General features: G+C 44.3%; 1 protein-coding gene across 1 annotated transcript in view; it reads right to left on the bottom strand.

Annotated features, from left to right (window-relative positions):
* The window catches only part of mgat4b (alpha-1,3-mannosyl-glycoprotein 4-beta-N-acetylglucosaminyltransferase B), a gene marked incomplete at both ends in the record, with an annotated part of 131,895 nt that overhangs the window by 119,733 nt on the left and 120 nt on the right, over positions 1–12,042 (bottom strand). The gene's annotated exons all lie outside the window — the stretch shown is intronic.

Raw genomic sequence — 12,042 nt, 5'->3', positions numbered from 1 at the left:
CTTGTTTTCATTTTAAAGGATCATTCTGGTTTTGTTTTATATATATTTTTTGGTTTTTATTGGTAATTAACAAAAGTTAGGATCAAATCCATCGGTCCGTCTCTGAACTTGGTCCTCCTCCGTCTGCGGCTCTGAGCTCATTAGTTCCTACTGGAAATCTGAACGCACGACTTCGCTCACGCATGAGGTTTAATTTTTAAAAAGTCTCAGTGATTTAGACCTAAAAACAGCTGCTCGCTGTGAAGTTTTAATGACACAGTATAAATAGTGGATTTGTTGGGGACTATTTTCAGCGGCGGATTAATCCTGTGTTTGGATCAGAGGCTTTTAATTCGCACCGTGGTTCAAAAATGAAAAAAAAAAACAGGATGTTTGGAAAAGTTTGGGAAACGTTCAGTGTTGTTGTGAAGAACTGAGACGTGACGGATGACGAAGAAGAGGAGGAAGAAGAGGAGGAGGAAGTGTGAGTCCGGATTCATATTGATCCTTTTGTTATTGTTGTTTTTTTGTTTTTTTTATCGGTTCACCTACTTCTGTTCTCTGATTAATCTGTTTCAATAATTATTCAGTTTTCATTTCACCCGATTTAAATTTTCCACGAGGTCGATCAAAGGCGACAGCTGCAGGGATTAACACACACACACACACACACACACACACACACACACACACACACACAGGCTCAGTTTCCCTCATTACGGTCAAACTGTCACACATCCTCACACATGAACAGAGAGAAAGGAAAAAAGAAAGAAAGATAAAGGAGGAAACAGAAAAGAGGAATTAGAGAGGAATATTTGAGGAAGACAAAAGAGAAAGACGAAAGAAAAAATGAAGGAATGAGGAGGTAAAGACGATATGAAGGAGGTGAAGAGAAAGGAGGTTATAGGAGGACAAAACAAAAAGAGAGATGAAGAGGAGAAGGAGGAGGAGGAGTCGCCGTGATCTTAAATAAAATAAATAAATACAGAACATAAAGAACAAAGGAAAGGAGGAGGAGGAGGAGGAGGAGATCAATACTCTCATCAATACTCCTCTCCATCTTTGTCAGAGAGGAGACACTCCCTCGCTCCTCCCTCTTCTTGTTCTCCTTCTTCTTCAGTTCAGGTGCTTTTAATTTACACTTAAGGTTGAATTCCCCCTTAGTTGTTTCACTGAGTCTCTTTAAAAGGATTCACTTTGTTAAGGACAAACATTCATTCATTATTTTTTATTCACATATCTATTTAAAAAAAAAACCCAAGTGTAAAAACATTAACATACATCTTTACATCTTTCTTTCTCAACCTCTCTTTCCCTTCTTTCTTTCTTTCTTTCTTTCTTTCTCTCTTCCCACCTCTCTGTCTTCTTTCTTTCTTCCTCTCTCTCTCCCTTCTTTCTTTCTGTCTTCCCACCTTTCTTTCTTTCGCTCTCTTTCTTCCTTTCTTTCTCTCTTCCCACCTCTCTGTCTTCTTTCTTTCTTTCGCTCTATCCCTTCTTTCTTTCTCTCTTCCCACCTTTCTTTCTTTCGCTCTCTTCAAACCTCTCTGTCTTCTTTCTTCCTCTCTCTCTCTCCCTTCTTTCTTTCTCTCTTCCCACCTTTCTTTCTTTCGCTCTCTTTCTTCCTTTTTTTCTCTCTTCCCACCTCTCTGTCTTCTTTCTTTCTTCCTCTCTCTCTCCCTTCTTTCTTTCTCTCGTCCCACCTTTCTTTCTTTCGCTCTCTTTCTTTCTTTCTCTCTTCCCACCTCTCTCTGTCTTCTTTCTTTCTCTCTCTCTCTCCCTTCTTTCTTTCTCTCTTCCCACCTTTCTTTCTTTCGCTCTCTTTCTTCCTTTCTTTCTCTCTTCCCACCTCTCTCTGGCTTCTTTCTTTCTCTCGCTCTATCCCTTCTTTCTTTCTCTCTTCCCACCTCTCTCTGTCTTCTTTCTTTCTTCCTCTCTCTCTCCCTTCTTTCTTTCTCTCTTCCCACCTTTCTTTCTTTCGATCTCTTTCTTTCTCTCTTCCCACCTCTCTCTCTCTCTCCCTTTTTCTCTTCTTCCTCTCTCTCTCCCTTATTTCTTTCTCTCTCCCCACCTCTCTCTGTCTTCTTTCTTTCATTCTTTGTTAAATGACAAACATTAAACATTAAAGAGAGGATTTAAGGGTGTTTATATCTTAAGGAAACTTTAACTCAGAATTTAAGGTAAATCTGTATTTAAGTTGTTTTTTTGTTGTTGCTCGTCGTCGTTAATAAAACCTGAGAGTGGACGATGCTGTTTCTACTCAGCTGACAGACACGTGGTTTAACACGAAACTAAATCAGTGTCATTAATGTTTAATGTTGCCGACACACACACACACACACACACACACACACACACACACACACACACACATGTACACACACACACACACACACACACACACACGTACACACACACACACGCTGCTCTACTTAAACCAGGCTTAAACAGAACAGGCTGCATTGATCAGTTACAGAAGTAAAAAACGGCACAGAGGAAATCAAAGCCAAGGTTATGACAGTTAAACAATGGCAGGCAGCAGGATGTGTGTGTGTGCGTGCGTGTGTGTCAGTTTGTATGTGTGTGTGTGTGTGTGTGTGTGTGCGTGAGTGCCAACATGACAAGGCCACGCATGTTCACTTCCAGGCTCAGAGAGGCCGTACGTCATCTGATCGCTATGAGCCACGTGCTGCTGTTGGTGTGTTGTAACTGTGTGTGTGTGTGTGTGTGTGTGTGTGTGTGTGTGTGTGTGTGTGTGTGTGTGTGTGTGTGTGTGTGTGTGTGTGTGTGTGTGCGTTGAAGTGTTATGATGAGGATTTAAAAATGAAAAAGTTTCACACACACAGACACACAGGTTTACATTCGGCCAATCAGAGGGCAGGATTTAGAGGTGGTGACCTCTGACCTCAGCTCTGTTCACACGACATCACCTCAGCGTCTCACAGGAACGAACAACTCAACAACACAACACGACAACACACACCGTCTGTCGGAGCCGAGGGGGGGGGGGGGGGGGGGGGGCAGCGCCACGGACTAATTTACCCTGAGTGCTGCACACACACACACACAGACACACACACACACAGACAAACACACACACAGACACACACACCGACAGGTTAAAAGCCATCAGTGTGTGATTCAATCTCCGCTCTGCAGCAGAAACGCCTTGGTCCGGATGGAGAGGAGTGAGAGGATGTGTGTGTGTGTGTGTGTGTGTGTGTGTGTGTGTGTGTGTGTGTGTGTGTGTGTGTGTGTGTGTGTGTGTGTGTGTGTGTGTGTGTGTGTGTGTGTGCGCGTGTCAAAGAGATGAGTCTGATTGCTTGGGACTTGTGGTCTAGTTGAAATTTTGGCTTCAAACTGTCAATAAAACATGTAATTGTCTGTAGTACTCTGGTTTAGTCCGTAGTACTCTTACCGTCTCTACTACTCTTCTGTATGGCAGTCAGTACGTTTACATGACACTTGAAAAAAACGAATTATTGCCTTAATCCGACTATAACTGGACAACTGAAGTGCATGTAAACACCTTAGTCCGACTGAAATCAGAGTTGAGAACTCCGATTAAGACACCCAGATAATGCGATTGGAATTAGATTTTCTCCGTCATGTATAAACCTTAGTCGGAGTAGAACTGGACAATGCATGTGCGCATGCTCTATAACCATAGAGACGGCACCAAGTGGAGCAGAGAAGCCGCCCGAACCCGGCAAAGTAAAGAAAAAAACCCAACATCAGCGCCGAGTCAATGCATTTCACACAGCGCGACCAGCAAGAGTGTTTTATTAAAAAAGAAAGAGAGAGAGAGAGAGAGAGAGAGAGAGAGGAAAAAGGAAGCCCGTATCCTATTCTCAGCGCGCATCCAGCCCAGACTGGCGCGTCTGGTCGGGAACTGCAGTTGAGAATTTATTAATAAGCTTACTAAGTTGTTTATATTCCGTTTTTTAGGAGGTGACAGAGAAGTCGACAGGACAGGCGGCGTATTAACCCGCTGAAACAACAGGTGACGCCGCATGAGGGGGCGATGGACCCCGTCAATAATTCGATTTTCTCAGTTGCATGTATATTGAGACAAGGACAGAAGTCCGACTTGACGCCAAAATCGAATTTTGAGCATAGCTCGATTAAGCTCTGCATGTAAACGTACTGTGTGTAGTACTGTGTAGACCCCTTCAGTACGTTTACATGCACAGCTTAATCCAGCTATGCTCAAAATTCGATGTTGGCGTCTATCTAATCAGACTTCTGTCCTTGTCCCAGTTTACACGCAACTGAGAAAATCGAATAACTGACAGGAACGTGTTCCTCCTCCTCCTCAACACTAGGCGGCGATATACCTGTTTATTGGCTCGGCCTTCTGAGGGTTTCAGGCCAAACGCTTACAGCGGGGATGAGGCCAGACTCTCCCTCAGAGATGAAATGAAATGAAATGAAATGAAATGAAATGAATTGCATTTCCGGGAGCGGCTGGTTTACGAGGCTGTTAGCCAGGCGGCAGACCGGCGTTTTCTAACAACAGCAAAGATGGTTACTCATTACAGCTTTGTTCATCTCGTACGTAATGTGCGCGTTACTTATTGTGCAGATGAGGTGCACGCCATGATCCCTCGTGGTCATGGTGATTTCGAGAGGCAGACAAGAACGCCGTAACGCTACAACAATAGCTTCTGCGACCAACTTTCTTGGATCTTTTTGTTCCGGGGGGTGTGGAACATGCGCACATGCGTTGTCCAGTTAAACTCTGATTACAGCGTATACATGAGCCGGAGAAAGTCCAATTCCAATCACATTATCTGGGAGTCTTAAAGCAGTACTAAAGAACTTTCAGTTTTGGTTGAGTTTGGCGGCGCCTGTGGACCAAAGCGGTAGTGTTTTGCCTGAAGGAAGACTCCATTTCCCATGAACACTAGCGTGAAGCCCTGTAAATATCCTGCATTAAAATTAACAGAAGACATCAAAACTAAGTTTCTGTTTCCAGTGGATCATTTCAAAGTGAAAACACAAACATAATCCATTGCTAAAGTGCCGTTTTGCCTGTTCCCTCCTTGTTGTGACTCGCAAAAGTGAAAGTGAAAGTAAAGTGAGAGCAGGGTTCCTACCATGCTCCTCAAAGCTGCTTAGTGCCAGAGAAAGAGATACAGACCATAATGATACAGACCCCCTCAGGCCACGACAGAGGTGTCATTCAACTTGTTGTAAGTCGATGTATCATCACAAAAGTTATGAAAATATTTTATGAAGGTTGAAAAGTTACGTAGTGCTGCTTTAATCGGAGTTGGAGAACTCCGAGATTAGTCGGACTAACGCATTTACATGCACTCACTTGTCCAGTTGTAGTCGGATTAAGGCAATAATTCGTTTTTTTCAAGCGTCATGTAAATATACTGAATGGTGACTCTCATTGTGAAAGGTTCATTTTAAGATCACACACACACACACACACACACACACACACACACACACACACACACACACACACACACACACACACACACACACACTAGTTTCCTTTAACTGTGAAGACGACAGAGAAACATGAAGTTAAAGTTTCGTCTCCTGGTGAGTTCAGGTGTCACGTCTCCGGTGGGAGAACTGGGCGCTGAAGCTGCAGCTGCAGTAAACAGATGTCACAGAGGAACAGACGAGTCTGAACCTGCAGAACGGACTCAGACCGGCCTCACACCACACCACACACACACACACACCACACACACACACACACTTCACACACTCACTCTTCACACACACTCACTTCCTGTGTGTGTGCTCGGCTGAACAGAGCTCTTCACACAGGAAACGGACGGATCAACAGCTCAACACCACAGTCAGTCATCATGTATCCACACATTAACAGGACACACACACCCACACACACACACACACACACACAAAATCGAAACAGTTCAGGTTCAGTTCGAGTGGAAATCTGTGGAATCTTTTAAGTTCTGTGTTCACCAGGACAAAACCGCCGCGTTGTCATATAATATTTTGAGTGCAGGTTTTTTTTTTGGTGTTTTAATTCAACAGATACTGGAAGAGAGGGTGGAGCTGTGGAGAAGTTAGAGGCAGATCATCACCTGACCGTCAAAAACAGGAAGGTCAAACTCTAACTGTGGCCCCCAGATAACGACACGCAGCTCCACCTCAAAATTAAACACAAAAAAGAAGAAGTTCACAGCTGTTCATCACTCTATATGTGTCATTATGTAACATTACACATGAAGCAAATACTCGGAACTACTTGCGCTTTTGAAATCACTCCACCCAGCAGCCGTGTCTGAATGTAGTTCCGGCTGCATTTGCCTCTAAAACAACTCCAAAGTCTTCAAGTCCATACTGTAATAAATTCAATTACATCCGGGCTTCAGGAGTGCAACTGTTTTATTTTTTGACTAAACTTGTTGAAACTTTATGTGCTGCCGTTCTTGGCCAGGTCTCTCTTGCAGAAGAGATCTTGGATCTCAATGGGACAAACCTGGTTAAATAAAGGTTATCATAATAAAGGTAATGAACCTACTCCTAGAACTATAGGGGTTATGGCAATAGGCGAATTTGCCAAAATGTTGAAATATCCCTTTAAAGTGTCATGGTGTTGGTCAAGCAGCAGCTAGCCACACACACCCTAAAACCAACTCTGGTTCATCATCTAATTTGCTTTTAAATGGAACCAGAACTTGAAAAATAAACAACACGTTGAATTGAAGAAGACTTCAAACTAGTGACTAAGACTGAAAACTAACTACGAAAACATTTGGTGAAGTAATAACAGAAGTGAGAACTAGAGTTATTTTCATTTTCAACTGGACTTTTCTTTCTTTTTGCAACCAAAGGAAAAGGAGTCGCGCTTTGATGAATGAGTTCAGGTTTAAAAGGCCTCATTTTCTAGTCGTCCATTTTAATACATGGGCCACAAATCCTCACCTTTGACCTTTGACCTTTGACCTTTGCGCACCTAAAATCTAGTTGGACGTTTGAGTCCAGGTGAATGTTTGGGTCCAAATCTGAAGAGGGTCCACTTATCCACTCATCCACTCACTCCCCATAGTGCACCACATAGGGAACGACGGAAAGAGAGGATGTGATTCTGCATCGTTGTGTTTCGAAAAATTGTTGAAATATCAACGGTGTGGAAGTTTGGTTTTGTCAATGAACTCCTGTTGTGTGTCCCCATCGTGAGCTCGCACGACAAAATGGCGAACACACTATATAGTCTAAAATTTGAGACAGTGTTAGTAGTTTTTCCATCTTCTTGCGCATGTGCAACCAGTAAATTTGCCTGTTATTTAAATTTTTTACCACTGGTAAAATGTGGAAGTGGCGACTCAAAGAAACTGAAATATATCTCACTACAGGTGTCAGGCCAATGTGTGTGATGATCATGAATGAAAAGGAAATGTGAATATTTGCTTTTCAAGTCGATTTACGGCGTGCGCCCCTAAATCTTCTGCTTGCCACTGTGCTCCTGGTGAAAAACAAGTTGATCTGAAGCTCTGAGTGCATTATATCAGTGATATGGGGCGATTTCAAACACAGCTATTGTGTGATGGAGAGATGACCTGAAAACAGTATAATGATAACGATAACGATACTTTTTTAAATTCAGGTGTCACGATAGTCGGCAGTAAAAGCAGATAATCAAAAGAATAATCAAATAGTAGAATAAATAGTTATATACAAATATTAAAAACGCCACGGTTGCAAAAAAGAAAGGGTTGAACCGTGCAGAGGCCTCACTTATTTGTCGCCAACACAGAAACATTTAAACATGTTTCCTTGATTCCTAACCAATAAATCAGACTTAGTTAAAGCAGAAGTCAGCGATCCGGTGGTTTTGTCTAACTTCTTGTCAGCAGATGGAGTTAGCAGTCCCCGCCCTCGTCCCTACGTCACCACATTCACGCGCATCCCTTGGCTGCACACACAGAGAGGACTGCCCCTTTATGCCGTTCTCTCTCCTCATTGGATAAAGGTTGTAGGATACAAGGAAAGTTTTCTCCTGGGCTCAGAGCAGAGCAGAGTGACTGACAGACCCGTGTTTCAGACCAAACACTCTATGTAAGTGATTGCTGTCGGAAGATATAACTATTTAAAGGGACAACGAGGAGTTTTGGAAAAGCGAAGTGTTTCCACACTACATTTATGAGCCTCCGCACCGTAAAATTCTTTTGACCGGCACAAGACAGACTCATGTTTTCATTCATCAAGAATTAAAGTCAGAGGTTCGAAGACGATCACATACCGTCGTAGTTCCCACCATAAACGGAGATTCAGCTGCGTTATTCTCATGATTCGTTGCGAAACTGAAAGTAAAAAACGCTGGTCGGCTCGCCCAGCATCTCCGCCACCACTAATAATAACAAAATAACCATAGAGACAGAACGATATATTTATCGAAGATGGGCCCATTAACAAGTGTGGGTAGCGGAGATTCATCCACATTAACGTGAGACTTTTTTATAACCGAATAGAAACTCCTCGTTGTCCCTTTAAGACTTATATTAACACAAATATTCCGCTTACTTCTGCTTTAACTCACGTGGCACGTGCACGCACACGCTCCCACGGTGACGATGGTAAAGCAATAAACAAAAGCTGTTCAGCTGTACTTCTATATCCTACTCCTTTTCCAAACTTGTGCATATTATGATTTGATGGTGCTTAGATTTTGATTTTTTGATCTTTTTTAGACATGTTTTTTCGAAATAAATTCATTCATTCATTCATTAAATCACACCTACACCTACAGCAGCAACAACAACGCCACATGTTGCATGATGTGATCCTGTAGATTGTGTAAGTTTTTGCACCTGCAGCTATGACGTGAATAAAAACACAAAACTCCTCTCATCCCCCTGTCTCAACCCTGTGTCTTCTTCTCCCTGACGCTGACGGCTCTGAAGCACCAGCGGAGACACGAGAGAGAGAGAGAGACCTCTCCTCAGGTAAACGTGTGTCACTCGTTACAGTCGCTGACGTTTGATGAACTGACTCCTCACCGACTCAGCCAGGTGCAGCCGCCGCCGAGTCGGTGAAATGTTTTGAGGAAAGTGATGAAAGAGAGAGAAACACGAAGGAAATTGTGAAGTAAGAGATGTAACTGAGGTGAAACTGACTGTGTGTGTGTGTGTGTGTGTGTGTGTGTGTTTGAGGCTGTAAACAGACACAGTGAGCTACACACCTTCATTCATAAACCAACCGCCAAGCAAGAGAACGTTTCTCCAAATTATCAGACCGTACCTGAACGCACCGTCACACTTGTGAGGAGCTCCTGTGTGTGTAGGTGTTTCAAACAAACGCTTGACTCCTCCCTCCTGTTGTGCACTGTGTTTCAATCCAAGTGCTCCCAGGAGCCTCCAGTCCAAACCTCTTGTCGTGTTTTTGAATTTTTTATGGTTGAATTTTAATGCAAAACCAGAACTCAGCCCCCACCCGCCTCGTTGGAAAGTAGATGCATCACAAACCAAGCACACCCTTTCCTTCAGGAGCCGCCTGTTCTCTCCACCTGCCGGCTGCAGACACACACACACACACACAGACAGACAGAGCATTGTCTCCGTCTGTAACCACAGACATCACCTGTTCCACAACAGCTGCAAACGTCTCCCTGCTGCGTGATGAATCATGAACCAAGCGCTCCCCTCTCAGCTGAGTGTTTCTGAAGCGGAAAATTATTCAGAACAACAAGCAGCTCAACGAAAAACACACTTCAACCGTCCCCACTACCTCCACCTTCCTCCTCCTGGGCTGTAAAGGTGTCCCAAACCAAGCACTCCTGTGGACCTGAGGCTGCAGCTGACGGCTGAACTATCTCCACCCCTCTGTGTGTAAACAGCCACATGTTGTTCCTACATCACACCTTCAAGCAAATCACATAAACACAGGCCTGCAGGCTGCATACTGGACGTTAAATCAAGCGCTCCCTCACTCCTGGGGCAGTTAAGGACTGTCAGTTCTCACACTGTAACACTGTCTCCTCCCCCCCAAGGGCCTGCTGCTAGGGAACTATAAATGAAGCGCTTCACAAATTGCACACAAAATCCAAAAATCCCTCACGTCCCCACCCCCAATGCCAACTGTGCCACCACATTGCAAACCAAGTGCTCCCTTTTTTTTTTTATCTCTGCATGATGCACGCTAATCTCCACACACTCCCATCCATCCACACCACCCCATCGTTTGGCATCACGAACCAAGCGCTCCTTTAGCTTATTCCACTTGATTTTGAGTCCAAACTTCATCATTTCATCTTCTGCAATCAGGTTAGGCGTCACAAAACAAAACAAGCGCTCCTTCACTCACTCATCATGTTTAATGTCCACGATAAAACAAAATCAAATGTGATTGTGAGGCATCACAAAACAAGCGCTCCCTTGAGCCACTCTACACATGTAGAAGGGAGCGTTTAGTTTACTCAGCAACACGTTCTTCGTTTAAAGCTGATTTCAAACCAACCCATGCATGACGAATCAAGCGCTCCCTTTGTTACCTCATCCTCCTGACATTTAAATGCATCTTGCAACAGAATCATCCCCAACCTGCTCCACCCCACCCCACCCCACTCCACCTCTCCCCTCTATCTAGATCACAAACCAAGCGCTCCCCTCAAACCCTGAAGCTTAACTCCACATACACAGGAGCAATTATTCTCCTTCCAACGGTGTAAAAATCAAACTACCCTTCTCCACTCTGCAATGTAGACTCTCTCTCCTTGGCTGTGGTGGCTCATGAACCAAGCGCTCCCTTCAATACCTCAAGATGCTGGAGGTTCCCACAAACAAAAATCAAACCCTCTCTTATTACCTTCAATTTCTAAACCCCACTCCTCCTTTCATGGGACGTGCTGTGTCACAAATCAAGCACTCTCTTCATTAGTCTACTTCATGAACTGGAGGTTTCCTTTCACATTCACCACCAGCATCATTTCCCCTTTTCTTAATCCTCCTGCAACAAAAATCAAGCCAACCCTTTTGCCCCCTCTCTCTCTCTCTCTCTCTCTCAGCTCAAGTGGAGAGTCATGCATGACAAATCAAGCGCCCCCTTCGTTACCTCATCCTCCTGACATTTGAATGCATCTTGCTACAGAATCATCATCCCCAACCTGCTCCACCACCACCCCACAAACCCTGAAGCTTAACTCCACATACACAGGAGCATTTATACACCTTCCAATGGTGTCAAAATCAAGCAACCCTTCTCTACTCTGCAATGTAGACTCTCTCTCTCCTTGGCTGTGATGGATTACGAACCAAGTGCTCCCCAGATGCTGGAGGTTCCCACTCTCATGTGTTTTGAAGCAAAAATCAAACCCTCTTGTTTCCTTGCAATTTCTAAACCCCACTCCTCCTTTTATGGGACGTGCTGTGTCACAAATCAAGCACTCTCTTCATTAGGCTACTACTTCATGAACTGGAGGTTTCCTTTCACATTCACCACCAGCATCATTTCCCCTTTTCTTAATTCTCCTGCAACAAAAATCAAGCCAACCCTTTTGCCCCCTCTATCTCTCTCTCTCAGCTCAAGTGGAGAGTCATGCATGACAAATCAAGCGCCCCCTTCAATACGGTATGCACAACACAAGCATCTTGGGGTTTTTCATTCAGCCTCCTTTCCTCCTCCTCCTCTGAGTTGGGATGTGGTGCACCACAAACCAAGCGCTCCCTAGATTACCTCAGCTCTGGAGCTTCCCCTCACATCATCACCAGCAGCAGCAGCAGCAGCAGCATCATGTGTGTTTTTCCTGCAACAGAATCAAATCAAGCCTCCTCCTCCTCCTCCTCCTCCTCCTCTCTACACCTCCTCCTCCTCTTACTCCTTACTCACTCCTCTCAGCAGGCATGTGGTGCATCACAAACCAAGCGCCCCCCTTCACCTCCAACACCATCTGAAGCCTGCAGCCACACATCAACACCACCACCACCGTCTCTCCCTCTCTCTTTCTCTTTCTCTTTTTCTGCAATATCCAAAACACAAAGCGGAGCTGCAACAAAACTGACGCTTCACCCCGGACGGAGTGTGGAGCTTCCACGCACACGCACGCACACGCATTACACACACACACACACA

Source organism: Trachurus trachurus (genome assembly GCF_905171665.1).
Source record: "Trachurus trachurus genome assembly, chromosome: 10".
NCBI lineage: Eukaryota > Metazoa > Chordata > Actinopteri > Carangiformes > Carangidae > Trachurus > Trachurus trachurus.
This window is presented reverse-complemented; position numbering and strand designations above follow the sequence as displayed.